Source organism: Nomascus leucogenys, chromosome 11, assembly GCF_006542625.1.
Source record: "Nomascus leucogenys isolate Asia chromosome 11, Asia_NLE_v1, whole genome shotgun sequence".
Taxonomy (NCBI): Eukaryota; Metazoa; Chordata; class Mammalia; order Primates; family Hylobatidae; genus Nomascus; species Nomascus leucogenys.
Window position 1 is genome coordinate 1,027,890 of NC_044391.1, and position 21,169 is coordinate 1,049,058.

The window sequence follows — 21,169 nt, forward strand, 5'->3', positions numbered from 1 at the left end:
TCTGAAAGTGCACTGGATGATTTGTATTTTTAAATGACTTCTAGATAATTCTGAATAGCCAGACTTGGGACCCATTGGTCTAACCCAGTGGTAGAGCTGGCACTTGGCATGGGAATCAGAAGTCCCAAATTCTACCCTTAGTTCTGCCATTTATTGCATAATATTGTCAAATTATCAAAAGTAATTTGGACCCTAGTTTCTTCATCTATAAAATAAATAACTTAGGCAAGTTTCTTTCAGTAATAATCTTTATGAGTTTATGAGCAATCTGATATGATTCGGCTCGGTGTCCCCACCCTAATCCCATAATTCTCATGTGTTGTGGGAGGAACCTGATGGGAGATAATTTGAATCATGGGGGTGGCGTTTCCCACACTGTTCTTGTGGTAGTGAATAAGTCTCACAAGATCTGATGGTTTTATCAGGAGTTTCCACTTTTGCATCTGCCTCATTTTCTCTTGCCGCCACCATGTAAGAAGTGCCGTGATTCTGAGGCCTCCCCAGCCAGGTGGAACTGTAAGTCCAATTAAACCTCTTTTTCCTCCCACTCTCAGGTATGTCTTTTTCAGCAGCATGAAAATGGACTAATACATAGTCCTTTTGCTTATTCCAAACAAAGTTGTGGTATGAATTAGAAACATTGATAATAATATGCTCTTAATTGAGAATATGCTTACAGGGCCACAAACTCAGACATGAAATGTCTGAGTTACTCCATGAATGTGCATCACCTGAGGCTCTGTGACCACAGCCCAGTAGTGCTCTTATCAGATGCTGCCTGGTCATGAGAGTATTTCTGACCTAGTACAAAGAAAGAGCATATAAACATTCAGGGCTCCCACCTCTGAACAGTGCACAGGGAATTTTCACAGGAAACTCCCATGCCTATAAATTCGGTTAACACGTAAAAACCCCACTGTATTAATGGGAGACAGTCAGTAGAATGGAATGCTGATTGACTGGCATATGTGGGACAAAAATTCTGCTCCAAATATACGCACCTGTAGGTGCCCTTCCCCTCTCTCCCCTGCCTTATCTCACTTGACAAAAACTGTTTAGATGAGATGTATTTCCCAGGGCGTATGAATCAGTTGCAGTTAATGGCTCCAGGACAATTGGTGACTTTTATCTTCAGGAAATCCCAGTACTTAGAAAATGACCGTCAGCCCTGACTATCATGCCAAACAACTTTTCTCCCTCCATTTATACCAGGTGATTGAGCAAAAAAAAGTAAGGGGTGTGGGGGGAGGGCATAGGCTGGAGCTCTTGCCTTGGTCTGCACTATTGAGTCATCACCATAACTGCCAAATTACTCAAATAAGTCTGGTCATGTTCACATTCAGCAGCAAGAAGGATACTCTGTATGACTCGCATGAGGACATGAAATGCCAGCGGGATCCATATAATCAACATGTTGGCTTGTGCCAAGAAGGGTGGGTGGAGTCGTGTGCCACATGCAAGGGATTCCTAAATGTTTACTCTAATTTGCTGCCTAGTTATATTTGACTTCTGTGGGTTGGCACAGCAACCATTCTATATAATTCTGGCTCTTCTGATTGTTAGAGGAAGAGTCTGGGGCTCTTAAGCTAATGTTTTAAAAACAGTTGTTTGGAGTCATCATTCCTTCTCCGTTAGAGTAATTGTGAGCGTAGTGTTGTGGTTACTCCCCAGGTTCTAGAGAAAGATGGGTTTAGATTTCAGTTCTGGTTCTTACTCCGGAAATGTGCCTGACTTCTCCATGTTTCTGCTTCCTTTTTTATTTCCATAATGGGGATAATAACAGTGCCTGCTTCATGAGGATATTGGGAAGACTAAGTTAATGTGCGTTGAGTACTTAGCATGAAACCTGGCATATAGTAAGCACTCAATAAATGTGATTGGGTTAGAAGCAGGTATAATATATTATTTTGGGTTGGGTATGTGTGGATCTTTCTGGATGGTCTGGTTTTTCAAACACTCATGTAGAAATTACCTTCTCTACCCAATAGTCAACAGAAGCCAAGACTCATGAGATTCATTCTATGCTATGAACCCATGAAATCGTATGACATTAAGGGTTGCTCTGGCCCTGTTCAGAAGCTTCGCCAATGGCAAAATACCTTTAACAATATGATACTGTATCCTGAAATAAAGACCGGCAAAATACGATTTGACTTCTGTGTTCTGTAAAACCATGCTCAGTGCTTTCTCTCTCCTAGACTGGTGTCTCTCAAACTTGAATGTGCATATGAATCACCTGGGGGTCTTTTTAAGATACAGATTATGATGCAGCAAATCTAGGTGGAGCTTGAGACGCTGTATTTCTAACAAGCTACTCAGGGATGCAAACTCTGTTCTTCCCTGGACTACACTTTGAATAGTGAGGTTTTGGCTGTTTGGCTGAATCTGATGCAGGGCCCTGATCCCATTACCATGGGGAAGGCAAGAGTCACTGGCAGAGTGACACTAAACCAGTGCCCATTTTATAGGTAATTTTATGTGTGTGTGGTAGGAACAGAGGGAGGAGATGGAAAATTTAAGAGACTGGTTTCAACCCCAGCTGCATATTAGAATCACTTGGTGAGCTTTAAAAAAAGTACTCTAGAATCCACATGAACCTATTTGAATGAAAAAACAAAACAAAACAAAATGCAAGGTGGGGTGAGCTGGTTCAAGCATTTTAAGAAACACTCCATGTGATCATAACGTGCGGCCCAAGATGAGTACCACTGTTATAAAATAGTGGTTCTCCAATGTTAAAATGCCTCAGAATCACCTAGAGGGCTTGTTAAATAAAGACTGCTGATCCCCACCCCTAGAATTTCTGATTCAGTAAGTCTGCTGAGAAGCCTGAGAATTTGTGTTTTTTTCTCTCTTTCTTTCTTTTTTTCTTTCTTTTTTTTTTTTTTTTTAAGAGATAAGGTCTCACTCTTGCCCAGGCTGGCCTTCCACTTCTGGGCTCAAGCAATCCTCTCACTTCAGCCTCCCAGGAAGCTGGGTCTACAGGCATGCACAAGCACACCCAGCCATTTCTAACAAGTCTTTAGGCGAAACTAATGCTGCTGATCTGTGGGCCACACGTTCAGAACTACTGAACTAGTATATAGAAAGTCATTTATTCATTCATTTATTCAAGTGTTTGCAGAACCCTTACAATGTGGCAGGAAGGATTTCAGATGCTGGGAATATAACAGTGAATAAGGCATGGTTCTTACCAGCTTAGAAATCGGGTGCACCAACTAATAAGCAGGTAGCACTGGACACATTCAGAAATACACAGGAGAGGCACCAATCTCAGGAAGTGATGTCCAAGGGGATACCTTAATGGTAAGTCAGAATTCATCACAGTGTAAGCTATTGTTTCAGGAGCAGCATGGGACAAGAGCGACTATGTCAGGCAGAAGACCACATACACATGGAGTGCAATCCCAAGTGCATCTGAGCTCAGCTGTGAAGACTTGGATGCTGGGAAGGGAAGGAGGAAGAGTGGGACTTTTAGACAGGCACAGCTGGAAAGATCAGCAGGAGCCAGATCATGAAGCACATGTACCATTCAAACTTTATCCCAGGGACAGCAGAGCACCAACGAAAGGTTTTAAGTAGGAAAGAAAATACTATTCTGGCCACAAGGTGAAAATAGAATGTAATTGAGATAGGGAGACTGGTAGGTGGAAGAAAGGCAAGGCTATTGTCATTTTAAGGTGTTTACTTGCAAATTGTCTTAATGGTCTTTTTCTTAGACAACCAGATGTCATTCTGGTATCTTAGTGTTTGAAGTCTGGAATGGGCACAGGAGAGTAGAGTAAGAAGAATGGAGTCTTCCCATCATGGTGGGTGAAGAAGGGTGGGGTAGAGTAGCCTCCTCAAGGGATTGATGCTTGGTCCAGAATCAGAGGTGACCATAAGAATTTAGGATTTATCTGAAACCTTATAAGCCATTTCAACAAATATTTAGCAATAAACTTTGTCCAATTCCGTAATCTCAAGAAAGTCATCTGAGCTTAAAAACAATTGGCCGAGATGGATGTGCATTGCAGCTATTTAGGAATGTGGTAATTAGAGTACTGAAGGTGTCATCTGCCCATCAGGTGGGCAGTCATGGCCTATCCTAGTGCCAATCTCACTCTCTAGTCAGAACTAATGCTATTTCTGAGCCTCTTCCCAATATAATCAAAGACATATGGGGCTGAAGGGGTAATGGAGGTTACCTTGTCTTCCTTCCTCATCTCATGAAGAAATAAGGGTAGTGTACACATCTCCCTAAGTGTGGAAAACTATGACGACACCGGGTCTTTCTGATGTTTGTGTGGATTCACAAACTCCCAAAGCACCGTATTATTTTTAAATTAGAAATTTCTGAACAGACAGAGGATTCAGAGCTCTCACAGCTAAATGCTAAGGAAATATTTATTGATGTCAGGATACTTTAAATTATGGCCTTCTCTCTCCTAAAATATTTCCCAGCCGTCAAATTCGCCACCAAAGGAAATCCTTTGGCATTTCTAATGCCCTCTCTACTCCTAGAAGAATTCTGAGCTGCTTTTGGGGACAAAGACGTTCTACTTTTTTTTTTAACAATTGGAAAGATAGGTGCATGTGTTGTTTTATTGATTTATTTAGACTATACATACTTGGTTTATACGTTAGCTTATTTAGGATTCGCAGCAATGCCGTGGGGTAGGTTTTCATCATTTAAATTTTACAAAAGAGAAAATGACATTTGTAAAAGTCTGGCGTTCAAGATGGCACAGCTGGTATGTCAAAACACCAGGGCCAGGTCTGTCTGACATGAAACCTTATCAGTAAGTTTAAAGAATTTAAGGTAAGAAGGTCACTCTTCTTGGAGAAAACCAAAACTAAATTCAGCAGTTATCTCAGGCTTTTCAATTGAGAGAAAAGTGAAACTTGGACTGTGGTAAGGAGCTGCAACTTGCCGCAAGTTCAGATCTGTTAGGGCAGTACTTCTCTGTGCTTTGGATCTCACTCGTGATCTTTATTTTAGTCACATGGAATGGTGCCTTAAAAGGCTACACCCAGATCGAATGTCCCCTCAAAGTGGCCTGGAATACCTCCTGAGGTTAAAAAGTCACCCGAAAGAGAACTGAGCACAGAGGAAATAATCATTATTCCTCTTTCAGCCTTGCTGAAAGTATGGAGGCTATCTTCCCTTGTCAATCTTCTCCCCTTAGAGACACACATCTTTGTTTTGTCCTGGGATTCCTCATTCTCATTGGGCCCATGGGGTTTAAAGTGACTATGTGTTGTTCACAACACTGAGCAGTAGGTGCTTGAATAACCACACACTGGGCAGTTTCTTATGTATTTCTTCCCACTGCATTCAACCCAATGTCATTTGGCAAGTATATATGATGCATTGTTGGATAACGCTGGAAGCCTAAACTCAAATGGGTAAAAAGGCAACTACCTTGTCTTCTGTCAGATTCCCAGTGCTTTTTAGCTCCCTCCTACTCAAAATGTGGCTCATGGGCATGACATTGGCATCAGCTGGGAGCTTATTAGGAGCACAGAAATGCAGAGTCTCAGGATCCACCATTACTTGTATACGCTACATGTATTTTAACAAGGTCTCCCCACCCCATAATTCAGGCAGAAAGTTTGAGAAGTCTTGAAAACTGTTGTTAGGAGGCAGATCTCTCATCCTCTCTAGGGTGCACAGGCTACAAGAAGGAGCCTTGGCAACAACCTCCAAAGACACAATTCCTTTCAGAGCTTGTTTCCTGTTTGATAACTCACCAAATCTCTAAAACTGGAATGTGAAGCGAGGGTTCAGCCAAGGAACTGGGTGAGAGTTAATGGATCAATCTGCTCTCCCCCGTCAGTGCTTTTACCGCTGACTTCTGGAATGTGTTTGATGAAAAGAAAGCAACTTCTTCAGACAGAAGATACTGATGTAGCCTGCTGAGGTTAGGACCTACAGGAACAATACACCAATGTTATCAGGGCTTCGTTTGCCTCCAACTTCAGTCCAAAACTGACAACGGGAGGGAAAGCATTTTTTAAAGCCCTTGCTGTCAGCTGCCATTATTATAAATAGCAATTGCTCTGCTTCTCCCTGGGGGAATGTAGGCATCATTGTTTGGTTTTTGTTTAGATTAAGAAGTTTTTTCCAATAGCTTTTTACAATTAGATCTGAAAAATGAAACTAGTAGCACAGTGATGCTGCTTCCATTTATCATTCTAGAAGCTTGGATATGTTGAAAGTCAAAACCAGAGAAGGAGGTTCCTGCTTCTTTCCTATCATCAGGTTTGAGTACCCTTTCTCAATGAACAATTAACAAAGAAGTCAGCTCTATTTAATGTTCTATGTTCACTCCAGAATTTCAGGAAAGTAAGAAGCAAGGAGAGTCAAAAGAATCCTAGGTCACCGATGTCTTCATCAACCCAATCATCGGTGACCTCTAACATTAGCTGATTTTCTCAATAAACATTGTTTATCTTTCTCACATGGTTAAATGAGATTATGAATACAAACCAAATCCTCTGAGTCTAGATTTTGAAATGTGACTGTAAGGGCCAAGACTGACTGATGGTTTGTAGGTATATGAGGGTAAAATTAGATCTGCTGGCTCCATCTGAAAGAGGCAACTTTGAGAGAAAATTATAGTGGCAGGTACAGGACAAGGCTTTCAGCTTAATAATGCCGCCTTTCCATTATAAAGATGTACTCAGGACCCATTCACGCATACTGTCTACCTTTTGAGTTGTATGTCTGGGAGCAGTCAATTTCTGGGAATTGGATCGATTGACCTGCTTTCTACCAGATTCCTCTCCTTCGATAGGGTTGGCAAGCATTACAAGGTGGCTGAAGTCAGTTAGTTAGCAAACCCACCTGGGGTTGACAAAGATACTTTTTACTTCGTTAGCACTAGGAAACGGAGCCAACCAACAGCCAAGGTCATGGAGTTTGTACACCTGGCTTGGAAAAATGAGCCAATCAGAATTAATCAAAACTGAAGTGCAAATGACTATCCTGAAGAAATGGAACATCTAGTGAAATTGGCATGTTGGGGCCTAAAGAAGAACCACCTGAAAGACTTTAGCTCACCAAGGGACCCTGTTGGCTCTCAGAAGGAATTTCAGACTTTCCCACTAGCTAAGCCCGTTAATATCAAGAGCTTTATTAGGTTAACTGACTCTGGCAGCATTTTCAAGGCTCAGATTCCACTTGTCAATAACAGTTTCTGCTGTGAAAATAGTTTATTTTGTGTTTCTTCAACTCCATAGATAAAGTTGATCCTCAGAAGGGTAGGGTGCTTGTGAAGGAGTAGACACACAACCCCCTGGGGGACTCTTCCATCCTGGGACTCTTCCTGGCCATGCTTGGGAACACAGACATGCCTTTATACAAAGAAAGGGTTCCACTAGAAGCACACCTGATTATACTCAACCTGGATCCAAAGAGCCCTGTGCCATGTCAAAGGAAAATGTTCTATCATAAATCTCCAGAAACAGAAAAGGTCAAAACCACTCTTGGTAATTAGCCTGCTGGAATACAGTGGCCCTGCTTTTTGTTTAACCTTTTAAGAAAAGGGCTGCACTCTCATGAGTCTCAACAAGCAGGCTTTAATTAGGCACATCCTCAACACTCCTACCCTCTGCTTAGCCCCTTCCCCCACCTGCAGTCCTAACAGAACATGCATTTGGTTTGTTGCTTGAATCCCCTAACTTTGGATGGATTCGTGTTTTCTTCTCAGTGCACTTTTTGCAGTCCTGACTATTTTAAGTCCATGGAACCGTATCACTTTGCAGAATAAAAATAAACTATATATAGACTGACCTCCAAAAAAAGATGTCATGTTAAACAACTGGAAAAAATCAGCAGGCATGCCATGCACTAGCAGTGTTTTTTTTTTTGTTTTTTTTATTTTTATTTTTTTTTTGTTCTGGCCAAGTTAGCAATAAGCGTGCAAATGTTCTTGTTAATGTTACTAGGTAAAATGCTTTACTGCAATAGCCACTAGCTATGTGGGCACTTGAGGTCTAGTTTGAACTGAGGTAAGATATATGCACAAAATATTCATTGGAGTTTGGAGACTTACTATAAAGGAAAGGATATGGCAAGATCCATTAGTAATTTGGATATATTGGGTTAAATAAAAGGTATTAGTAAATTTGATTTTCCCTGTGCTTTTTGCTTTTTATACAGTGGCTATAAGAGATTTCAAAATTACAAATGTGGCTTGTATTGTGTATCTATTGGACAGGGCTGGTGTAGCAGATCAATTATTCCATGTATAGATAGAGAAAAAGAAATGTCATATGTTTGATTTGGTTACTGCATATCACACAATTTTGCCCTATCTTGTATTATTATATATCTTTCTTGTTTCTTGATCATCTTCCAGCCATATTGGAAACTTTCAGAAGATAAATATAAAATCTTAAACTTATTCTGCAGCCCATATTTTACCTAGCACAGTGCTAGGCACATGATAAGTATTTAATCAATGCTTGTTAATGGAGTAAAACTCGATGGTAGGACATTTTCAAAAGATTTCTTTGGGGGCTAGTCTGAGAGTTAGAACACAGGTTAGCCACTGAATCTGATGGAATATGTCTCGCTATCCTTGATAATTGTTCTGGCCAATAAGCTGTGAGTAAAAGTAACACATCACTTTTGAGCTGAAAATTAACTTCAGAGAGATCTTTTGTTCTCTGCCATAATGTTTAATTATCTTTTTTTTTTTTTTTTTATGAGACAGAGTCTCACTCTGTTGCCAGGCTGGAGTGCAGTGGCACAATCTCGGCTCACTGCAACCTCTGCTTCCCGGGTTCAAGTGATTCTCCTGCCTCAGCCTCCTGAGTAGCTGGGACTACAGGCCCGCGCCAAAAGACCTAGCTCATGCCTGTAATCCCAGCACTTTGGGAGGCCGAGGCGGGTGGATCACGAGGTCAAGAGATCAAGACCATCCTGGCCAACATGGTCAAACCCTGACTCTACTAAGAATACAAAAATATAGTTATCTTTTATATAGAGACTACTCCTGTTAGCTGTTGTCTCCAACTGACCTGCAATAGACATGCAGCCAAGCAAGAGACACTCCTTTGTTGTTTTCAGCCACTGAAGCTCAGAAATTCTTTGTCATGGCTACACAACCTCGCTTCTGCTAACGGATATAGCATGGCTATTTGACTACAGATTGGCTTCCCAGCTTTGTCTCTTGCTTTGTAAAGCTCATATTTTACTAACATTTAGTCTCAATAATCAAAAACAAAGAGGATCAGTATTATACTCACCTCTTGAATCAATGGTGATCTTTAATTACAATGTCTGGAGTCAGAGTGTCTGCCATTAAAACATTTAGTTTTTAGCAATAGTAACAAGAATGCTGATCAAACTGCTTCAGGTAGCTTCCCCTTTGAGCAAAGGAGGTAACTGTAAATGAAGCAGCACATTTTAAAGGGCATTGTTGAAATCTTCCTTGAGCAGCACCAACTGGTATTTGTTGACCACTGGACTCCCTTTAGCCGCTGTTTCTGAGAACAGCCTGCCTCCTGCCTTACCCCATTGAGCTGATTTTACTAGGACACAGGACCATCATGAGGTGTCCTTGGTAAAGGAGCATGGTTGAGGAATTACTGAGGAGGGGAGAAGTAGAGGAGAAAAGGGAAAATCCCAGCGAGGTGGCCCCAGGCAAAGAGCGAAAAAAACTGAAGTGAATCTAATCATTTGGCAGGGCCATCCAAGTCCTGAGCTTTAAGGCGACACCTCTCACAGAGAGAGAAAGTCCAGCGTGCAGTTCTCAGACATGGCCTTGTTATTGTTTTACTTCTAAATGAAACACTTGTTGTCTCTAAGTATTTCAATTTCTGTGCCTTATCTCAATTTGTAGAAGAGTTCCATTCAGAGCACCCATGAAACAGAAGATGAATGAATCATTTTACTGTAGACTGGAATAGGGCAGTGTGGCTAATGAGCTGCATGTTTAGTCTTAGAAGGCCCTGGGATGCCTCACACTGGAGGCATCATCTAAGTCCTACTGTCCCTGGAGACTAAGTGAGTGGTCACTGTGTTACCAGACAAAAGTGCAGACTCTTCTTTGGACTTAAACACAGAGCTAGTATGACTGTATATTAAGGGATAAATTTCAGACTTTGTATATCTTTTCCTGGATGAAACATTGGAAACATTGAAACACTGGAGAGTAACAGACAGAATGGGGAAATCTTTGGTTATTCTGGGACTAGAGTCTCGTTCAGGCTAAGTGTTAAGTAGGCCAAGAATTGAGTTGCTTCCTCTCCTAGTCAGTATCCTGCTTGCGTGAAGTTCGCTTCTCTAGAAACACAGTCTAAGACAGAAATTCAGATACACGTGATTTACTCTGAAGAGGAGGAGAGAAAAGCAGAAGGGGGTAGGGATAGGAGATAAGCCAGGATGTGGTCCAGCTGTGACCCAGCTTTGGCCCGACCTCATGGGGAGGACAGGAACATGCATTATACTACAGATGTGGTTCCACCTGGAAGCAAAGAAGCTGTTTTTTTATAATCCTGTCTCAGTCAATCATTAGCTGTGGGCTGCCCTAGGTAGGGGGCATCATCTCTTAGGCTAGGGGGCATCATCTCTTAGGCAAGGTGGCTCCCGGTGGTTCATGACAATTCTCTGGAGAAGTGGGGATGAGAGGTAGTGCGTAAGCCATTAGCAGCCAACACTCACCGCAGCCAGGGGATGAGTGCCTCTGACCTGTACAGGGATGTGGGCAGAATACCCATAACACCCACTGCCTTGCTGCAGTTATTCCTGTATCCATGCTCATCATTTTTCAGATCCCAGTATCCCATGCTTCCTTATCCCCTGCTTTCTAATTTTACAGTTCACTAATCTAAAAATCAAGCTCCAGCTGTCTGACCTCCAAAATGAGAGGGTGGTCTCACTATTCTTTCAAGCCCCTTTCAACTTCGTGAGTCTACTGTGTTGTCCTATTGTAACGAAAGTTGACCCTTTTTAAAAAATAATCAATAGAGATTATCCTTCTGTAGAGAGAATGTCAATCCCAGTGACTGATATCAAGGTGGAAGTTTCAGGGCATCTGATCAGCAGTTAGGTCTAGAAAGAGCTGGGTCTAGAAAGACTCTGGCTAGTGCTGCTCCATCACACCTTGAGAATTGTTGCCGATATTGATGTTTGAGAGGGCTTACCTGGTTAGGCACCTGTGCACCATATGATCTCTTCTCTTCTCATGCTATGGTGAGCCTAGAATTTGAGGAAACCTGAAAGGTTGCATCCGGGGAAGATGTCTGGAACTGAAGTCAGGGGATAAAGCCAATTATACTCTACTTCCCTTAGCATGTCCTGTAGCAGCAAGAGCAAACCCTGCTTCCATCAGTCTGCATCAGCTTTCTCTGATTATCTTTGTTTCCTTTTTAATCTGCTACCTTTGTCTTTCCATCTCCTCTGTCCACCTCCTTTCTCTTCCTCAGAAGAACGCAGTGCCACAATGATTGAAACCCACTCTGTTATCCTTTCACTGGACAGTGACTTCCAAATGGTGGGGGACTGTCTAAATTGTCTAGAACTTGCCAAATGCAGACATCCCTGGAGTAAGCCAGCTGACTGGCTTTTAGAGAGGAGACGCCAACACACTTCCTCATTAGGATAGACTGTACTGCATGAAGCGGGCTGGATTCTGGAATCAGGCAGTTGGGTTTAAATCCAGACCCTGCCATTTATTAGCTGTGTGATCTTGAAAAAGTTACTTAGCCTCTCTTCTGCCTTCAGTTTCCTGAAAGTTTCTCGTAAGTCTTGAATCTTCAGATTCAGTGGGTACATGTTGTCCAAGACAAAAATGATATAACAAACACCAAGATAAATCCTAGTGAAGCTGTTAAAACACAAGTATTAAGGAAATACTTTAATGGGCTTCTAGACAGAAAAAGTGGTCACTAGTTGGGAGGATATTCGATTACTCTACATAGAAAACAGTGCCAGAAGACAGCAGAACAATGTCCATGGGGTTCTGAGGAAAAGTGTGACCTGAGAATTTTACATACGCACACACACACACACGCACAGAGACACATGCGCACATGCGCGCGCAAACACACACACGCACACACACAGAGAAACCAAGTCGTCCCTTAAGCTTGAAGTCGACATTTTAAAATATGCAATAATGGAAAAACTAGAACACCCAAGAGCTCTTCTTGAAAGAAAACCATTGACATATTTAATTCAGCCAATGAATCAAAGAATCAATATATATTTTTAAAGCCTCAGAAATGGAGCATCCATGAGAAAATGCTGGTGGTGGTGAGCATTGATGTTATTTAAATATAGAAATAAAACTAAATGACTCTTGAAATTACTGTGACAGAACAGAATGTAAGTGTCATAAAAACCAAATATAAAAAAAGAATACACATAATTTAAAAAGGATGCTAGTTTCCACATTTTTCATAAAGAAGAGTCAATAGATACTATCTAACACTTAATGTTTTTCACATTTTTTCCTTTAGAGGATAATTTAAGAATTCATTTTATGAAGAAATATTCTTTTTCTGAAGTTGAATAGTTCCTTAGCTTTCTTTTTGTCCCTTTTATATTCAAGAAAATCTATTTAAACCTTTTATTTCAAAATGCAGTCATAGAATGTTCTCATTTTTCTATGCATTTATTGAACTGACTTATCAATCTGTCCTCCATCCTTCCTTCCTGCCATCCATTCATCCACTTATCCATTCATCCTTCTGCCTGTAAGTAAATATAGAAAATTGTCTGTGGTGAAGATCTTCAAATGTGGGTAACCATTGTTCCTGGGTGAAAATGTTTTTAGGTAACTTTAAATTGTATCTGTCCTTTTAAATGTCTTGAATGATTTACTATGAATGTGCATCATTCTATTATAATAAAAACTGTAAAACATCACTTTCAAAAGTGAATAATGAAGAACTATATGGGCTAACACTGTTAACTGAAAATAAGCATAGTAAAACCTCTTCTTTGTAAAAGAGCAGATATAAATATATATAGATACCTAGACATTTTCTGGGAGATTCACAAGTAACAGATCACTGTGGCTATTTAAGAATAGGGGACAGTGAGACTGTATTAAGAGGGAGACTTCCTTCTTTCTTTTTATTTTCCAAATCGTACGTAACTTAATCATATTGTAATAATGATAGGAAATAAATACTAAAAGAAAAAGAGAAACTGCTAAAGACTGTCTTTGGATGGGTACAAGAAGACTACTACAAACCTTTTGGTTTGTTTCCTTGTGTGGTCCCCAAGCCTTCACCTTCTTCAGAGCCAGTAGATTCTGCCAACCCCTACTCCAGAGGATGAGAAGAAGCCTGTGGCCAAGCAGCAGCACTGTTTCCGGAGCTCTCCTTTCTTTTTTCTTTTTTTGCCTTACATGATCTCTTTAGCTTTGAAATCAATTTCTTGTTTATATTAATCCTTCATGCAGGATATGGTTTTACCTTTCATTTCTTAAAACATTTCAGGCCAGTAGCATGTAGGAAAGACATAAGACTAAAGTAAGCCTAGAAGCAGAGACATAACTGGCAAATGCAATGACAGAAAACAATGGATGTTTTGATACTAGGGAGGAGTGGGGACTGCGATGTCTAGGGGGCAGTCACACTCTGCTGTGACATTTGCTGCTATGTCAGAACTTGGCATAGTGTGGCATGAGCCTCTGGAGAAGTTAGAAATTTAGATTTATAAGCGGGTTTTCTCTGTTTTAAAATCCTATGAAATTAATTCAAATGGAAAAACAAACAAAAAAGGCATTGAGAAGACCACTCAAAACATCCAGCCAGGCTGGATTTGGACTGCAGTCTGCTATTTTTTTACTTCTACTGTAGCTTACACGGGTTGTGCCTTTGAGCTTCAGCCGGAGTTGTTGCATGGCATAGCTGCTCATCATAGATAGGTATGACCAGGGGCTGAGTGGGCTTTAAATTATGTGGCCCTAGAGAAGGGTGTTTCTGCCTCTTACTGCCTTCTAGTGCACTGGAAACCTTTTCTTAATAAATAGAAGGCAGAATAGAAATAGAGAGTGTCCACAGAGGAGGTGACATGCAGCATCACCTGTGGGTCAGGATCATAACATTTTTCAGGCTCTTTGGATGAAAGCAGGCCTGAATTTTGGTTGCAGGAAACAACCCCCAGCAAAGTCTACCTGTGGGAGCCCAGGGAAAGAAACTCAGTCCATTCTTCTTTCCTGGGGATTTGACATAGTCCAAGGGAAAGTGTGGCAGTCTGAGCTGAATTTGGCTTTGAAATCTGGGTGTTTTGACTCAAAACAGAAAAGAAATGATGAGTCAGGGTAACAAGAGTTGATGGAAAAAGGATGACCTTTTTGAGCTACACAAAATAAAAAGGCCCTTGACTGCTTGAGAACAGGCAAGCAAATCAGGTGCTAGGATTCTAACTCCAACCTCAAGTTTCCATAACATCAGAGTGAATCTAAACTCAAAGGCAGCAATCAGGGAGTGCATAGGGAGAGCAAAACAAATAACAAACCCATCTCCTAAAATCCTTGATTTTGCAGCTTCACGGTTCCGTTCTTTCCTTGATGTGTATGCCACTATCATGAATTGACAGGAACATAGGCTGTTTAATTTCTTTCTTTTCAAAATGCCCCCCTTTGCTTTCTGTCAGGCTAGTCCTACACTACGGAATCCATTCTTCTGCCTCTCTTTTTTTTTTAAATTCCTTTCAAGAGATAAGAACCCTAGCATTAAAATGTAGGTGGCATAGCTTTGAATATTAGTTGTCATTTTAACCTCTACTGGCCTACTTGTACCACCTAAGATGAGGCTTCTGCAACTACTCTAATTTATTGCATTCTTTTTTCGTAAAAAATCTTGGACATAGCAAGCAAGGTGTCAGCATACAAGGCAACAATGCACTGAGCCAAGATCTTTACAATCTTATTACAAGATAAAGAGTAGAGTGCCTCCTGCTTAAAGATGTTCTGTAGCTGGCCCCAAATGCTAAGAGCAATTTGATTAATAATCCCATCTGTTTTACTCCTTGAATTTGTTTCCAGGGAAAATGTGCCTTTGATCACTAGACGCTGACGAGGGTATAACCTGGCCCGAGGTGTTTCCCTGGAGTGAAATACGCAGCACTTCTCAACTCCCAATTCCATTTAATTTATTGTTTGTTTTTGCTCAAGAAGAGCCTGTTTTTACAGCTGAACAGATTTGGAAGCTGGTTTGGGGTGTTTCATTTCCTTACATGAAGAGTTATAATGTAGGGGATGGTAACCAGCTGTTTCCACCTTCACTAAAGACAGAGCAAACAAGAATTACCCTCCACTGTAGCAAAAGAAACTTAGGTTAGTTATAAGAAGGAACTTCCTGAGAGTTAGCAAGGGAGGCTAAGAGTCTCCTCCCTTGAGGGCTCTTAGATGGGATTTTCTTATCTCTTTTTGGGTTGGCTTATGTGAGACCAAGATTAATGACACTAGAATCAGCCAAATAACCTGTTTCTGTGCCTTCCAGTACTGTATTTCTGTGTATGATAACCATTACCTGGGTCTGTGCCTTGTGGATAGTTGGATGATTGGGGGTAAGATTTATTTATTTATTATTTATTTATTTATTTATTTTAGGAGAAGGCTTGTTTTCCATTTGATTTGCAAGTAAATGTCATAGCAGTGATGGGCTGAAGCCAGCTGGAGAGTTCACTGTTAAATGTTTAGGTTTAATTTTTTGGGGGGCAAGTCGGTTGTTATACACAGCTCCTATTAAAAAGTAAATCCTATAAACTTAAAATTAAATAAATTATATTAAAAACAAGGGAAAATACATAGAACTCACTACCTCTTAATAATTTCACTGCATTTTACTTTTATACATATGCTCTTAAGATTATTTACTTCTATTTTGTCTTACTCTGTTTTGTGCTATTACAGAAAACCTGAGACTGGATCCATCCATCTTTCCTCCCTCCCTTCCTCCCTCCTTCCCTCTCTTTCTACCTCTTTCTTTCTCTCTCTTTCTTCCTTTCTTCCTTCCTTCCTCCCTTCCTCCCTCCTTCCTTCCCTCCCTCCCTTCCTCCCTCCTCCCTCCCTCCCTCCTTCCCTTTCCCCTTCCCCCTTCCTCTTTCTTTCTTTCTTTCGTTCTTTCGTTCTTTCGTTCTTTCTTTTTCTTTCTTCTTTCCTTCCTTCCTTCCTTTCTTTCTTTCCCTCCCTCCCTTCCTTCCTTCCTTCCTTCCTTCCTTCTTTCCTTCCTTCCTTCCTTTCTTCCTGTCTTCCTCTCTCTCTCTCTCTTTTTCTTTCTCTCTCCCTCCCTCTCTTTCTTCTTCAGAGTCTCACTCTGTTGCCCAGGCTGGATTGCAGTGGCAGGATCTTGGCTCACTGCAATCTTTGCCTCCCGGGTTCAAGTGATTCTCCTGTCTCAGCCTCCCAAGCAACTGGGATTACAGGTGTGTGCCACTATGCCTGGCTAATTTTTTTGTATTTTTAGTAGAGGTGGGGTTTCGCCATGTTGGCCAGGCTGGTCTTGAACTCCTGACCTCAGGTGATCCGCTCACCTCAGCCTCCCAAAGTGCTGGGATTACAGGCATGAGCCAGCGCACACCCAGCCTGAGACTGGATTGATTATAAGGAAGAGAAATGTAGTCTCACAGTCTGGAAATTTAAGGTCAAGTTGCCAGCATCTAGTGCCCTGCTTCTTGCTGAATCCTCCTTCATTCATATGGTGGCAGCAGAAGAAGAAAAGAGGAACTCTGTGTCCTCACATGATGGAGAAACAGAAGAGTGAGAGCCCACTCCCACTCCTGCAAGCCCTTTTAATAGCGGCATCGACCTATTTATGAGGGCAGAGCCTTCATGACCTAAAAACCTCCCATTAGGCCCCACCTCCCAGCACTGTTGCACTGGGGATTAAGTTTCCAATACATGAATTTCGGGGGACATATTTAGACCGTAGCAGCATGTGTATGGTGGAAATAATATATACTAATGTAGCGCTGCACATCTCACTCCAATTCCACATTCAGTGGCGTCATGTTGGTCGTTCGAAATCTGTTGTGGGAGGAACATTTACCCTATAAAAATTGGAAGACTCTATAAACCAGGTTTTCCCCAGAGCCAGGAGTTAAACATTTATGAGACTACTTACATGGAAGAGAGTTGTGAGAGAGAAGGAAGTAAGGGAGGAAGGGAGGGAGAGAGAGAGGGAGAGAGAGAGAGAGAAAAGAAAAGAGAAAAGAAAAGAAGAGAGGGAAGGAGAGGGGGGAGAGAGAGGGAAAGAAGAAAGAAAGAAAGGAAAGAAAGAAAAGAAAAGAAAGAGAAGAGAGGGAAGGAGAGAGCGGGTGAGAGAGAGGGAAAGAAAAAGCAAGGAAGGAGGGAAGGACAGAGAGAATAAGAGAGAGAGAGGGAAGGAAAAAGGAAAGGAAAGGAAAAAGAAAAGAAAAATATTGCCCTGGTGGCTTTTTAAAATACCTTCTCAATATTGTTTCAAAATCTTTTGGAGGGTAAGTATTATAATAAAGGCCGTTCTGAAAAAGAAAATGCTCAGGATTTCTTAAGTCCAGAAACTCTTTTCTCTTGAACTAAATTAGCTCAAGTAAAATCTGAATTGGTGGTAACAATTACCTATCAGTCCCTCTTTCACTTTACTACTCATCGTTAAGCCAATGCTGTCCAATAGAGATATAATATAGTCCACATACGTAATTTTAAATCTCCTAGTAGCTAAATTAAAAACAAAGTAACAACAAACAGGATACGTTAATTTTAGTAATGTATCTTATTTAACCCAAATTTTCCAAAATTATTATTTCATTATATAATCAATATTAACATGTTACTAAAGTGTATTTGTTTTTTTTTTTTTTTTTTGGTAATGTGTCTTCTCTAATTTGGTATGTATTTTACATTCACCTCACATCTCAATCAGACTAGACACACTTCAAGTGCTCAATAGGCCATGTGGCTAGTGGCTGCCCTACTGGACAGTATATGTCTATATTCCCAGTGAAGAAGAGGCTGGGCCACAGCCATGGTCCTTGCCCATGTAAACTTGCACACTCTCAGTGTGCACAAACAAAATACATTGAGGTTATCTCATGTTAGTGCTAGATGGGCCATGGAGTTCAGTTTATCCCATCTGTAATTTGTAGATGTGGGGATGATTACATTTCCGGGAGGTGGTTGACTTGTCCTAAGTCATACATTGGTATGCTCAGTGGTTTCAACTGCATCCAAACTTGCTTTCTGAATTGTGTAGTGCTTAAGGACCTGATGCATCAATCAAACTTTCAGCTATCATATCTCCAAGGCTTCCTCATCTATTGGCTGAATAACTGGGCTAATTGTTAAATTTCTTGGTGCCTCAATTTCCTCATATATAAAATGAGAAAGAGTATAGTATCTACCTAACTGAGGTGTCCATATGATGATGTTCATTTCAAATACATTACAAAATGCTTAGAATAAAGCACAGAGTAAGTGTTAATAAATGTTTGTTTGCTTTTGCACAGCAAAGGAAACAATCAACAAAGTGAAGGGACAACACACAGAATGGGACAAAATATTTGCAAACTCCCTATCTGAGAAGGGATTAACAACCAGAATAAGGAGCTCAAACAACTCTAAAGGAAAAAATCTAATCTGATTAAAAATGAGCAAAAGAGTTAATATATATTTCTCAAAAGAAGACATACAAATAGCAACCAGCATATGAAAAGATGTTTAGCATCATTGATCATCAGAGAAATGCAGATCAAAATTATAATGAGATATTGTCTCATTTCAGTTAAAATGGCTTTTATCCAAAGGATAGGCAATAGCAAATGCTGGTGAGGATGTGGAGAAAAGGGAATTCTCATACACCGTTGGTGGTAATATAAATTAGTACAGCCACTATGGAGAAGAGTTTGGAGTTCCTCAAGAAACTTAAAATAGAACTAAAATATGGCCCAGCAATCCTATTGCTGGGTATATAACCCCCAAAAAGGAAATCAATATATCAAAGAGATATCTGCATGCCCATATTTGTTGCAGCACTATTCACAATAGTTAAGATTTCAAAGCAAACTAAGTGTCCATCAATAGATGAATAAATTAAAAAAATGTGGTACATATACACACCGGAGTACTAATCAGCCATGAACAAAGTAAGATCCTGTTGTTTGCAACAACAGGGAAGAAACTGGAGGTCATTATGTTAAGTGAAATAAATCAGGCACAGAAAGGCAAACTTCACATGATCTCACTTACTTGTGGGAGCTAAAAATAAAAACAATAAACTGATGGAGATAGAGACTAGAAGGATGGTTACCAGAGGCTGGGAAAGGTAGAAGGAGAGGGGGGAAAGTGATAATGGTTAATGGGTATAAAAAAATAGAAAGAATGAATAAGACCTAGCGTTCGATAACACAACAAGTTGGCTATAATCAATAATCATTTAATTGTGCATTTTATAATAACTAAAAGAGTATAACTGGATTGTTTGTAACACAAAAGATAAATGCTTGAGGAGGAGACAGATACCCCATATTTCATGATGTGATTATTATGCATTGCCTGCTTGTATCAAAGTATCTCATGTATCCCATAAATATATACATCTATAATGTACTCATAAAAATTAAAAATAAAAACATTTAAAAGTTCACTTGTATTGCTATAATATAAAGCAAACATTTAATGGTTTGAATGAAGAGAATACTAGTGACAGGAGTAAAGGGGATACTATTGAACAGTTCTCAACCTGAAAGTCCAAATTGCTTTATAATTACTTGTATAAACATTCATATAAGAATGTAAAAGTTATGTGTCAGATTGCTATTTCTTGAGTATTTAGATAAGAGTTTTGCTTTTTGTTTAAAAGAGAAGAGTTATCTCCTGCTTCTGCTGTCACTATTCTTACTAAAGTGGTAACTTTGTTTATTTTTCTAATGAGACTTAATGCTGATTCATAATGATGCCAATTTATTTAAACTTATTTGAATTTCTAAAATTTGGAATTCTAAAAGATTTTGGAAGTAGGCTGCCACTACTCCCTCCATCCCACCTTCCAAGTACCCGTGAGACGCATGCATTAAAACTCAATTTCTACTCTACATTGACAAGAGAATTTGAAAAGAAAATTGTTAGACAAATATATATATATACATATATACATACATATATATATATACACACACAGATTTATAACATTCGTTCATGTTTACTGAAGGTTTCTAGGATTTGGTAACTAACTTATGCTTCTCAAGGCAATTTTCATGCTGCTTTGTAGTGTCCATGTGGACCATTCTTTATTTGATCAACACAAGCTTTGGCATGCTTTAAAGGAGCAGTAGTTAATGCAGTTATGCTGGAATTTCTTTAGAAGTGGAGATGGCATTTTCATTACCCAGACTGGTGTTATAATTAATGAGAACAAATGCCACTGGGATAAAATTATGATGAGACTAAAATTTTAAATTCTGTTGGCATTTTAATATTAATATAATTTTTCTTCTAATGTATATTTCACACATGGCCAGGGAATTATTGAAAACATTATTTAATGTAATAAAAAATATTTAATTCCTAAAGTACATTCAGGACTGTTCACGGTGCAGTTAGAGAATACTTTTTGAAATTTCTATAATGCAATCTTTACATTACGTACCTTTAAATGTCTGGGTAATACTAGCCATGAAAAAGTAGGTTAACAATATAAAATAATGAGGCCGGGCGCGGTGGCTAATGCCTGGAATCCCAACACTTTGGGAGGCCGAGGCGGGTGGATCACCTGAGGTCGGGAGTTCAAGACCTGCCTAACCAACATGGAGAAACCCCGTCTCTACTAAAAATACAAAATTAGCCAGGCATGGTGGTTCATGCCTGTAATCCCAGCTACTCGGGAGGCTGGGGCAGGAGAATCGCTTGAACCCGGGAGGCGGAGGTTGCGGTGAGCTGAGACCACGCCAGTGCACTCTAGCCTGGGCAACAAGAGCCAGACTCCATTTCAAAAAAAAAAAAAAAAGGAAAAGAAAAGAGTGGTTATGTCTTCAAATGAATGTGTCGCTTTTCTGGATAGTTTCTTTCTTTCTCTCTCTTTCTTTCATTCTTTCTCTCTCTCCTTTCTTTCTTTTCTTTCTTTCTCTTATTTATTTAGAGACGGGGTTGTCCAGGCTGGAGTGCAATGGCACGATCTCAGCTCACGGCAACCGCTGCCTCACGGGTTCAAGCAATTATCCTGCCTCAGCCTCCCAAGTAGCTGG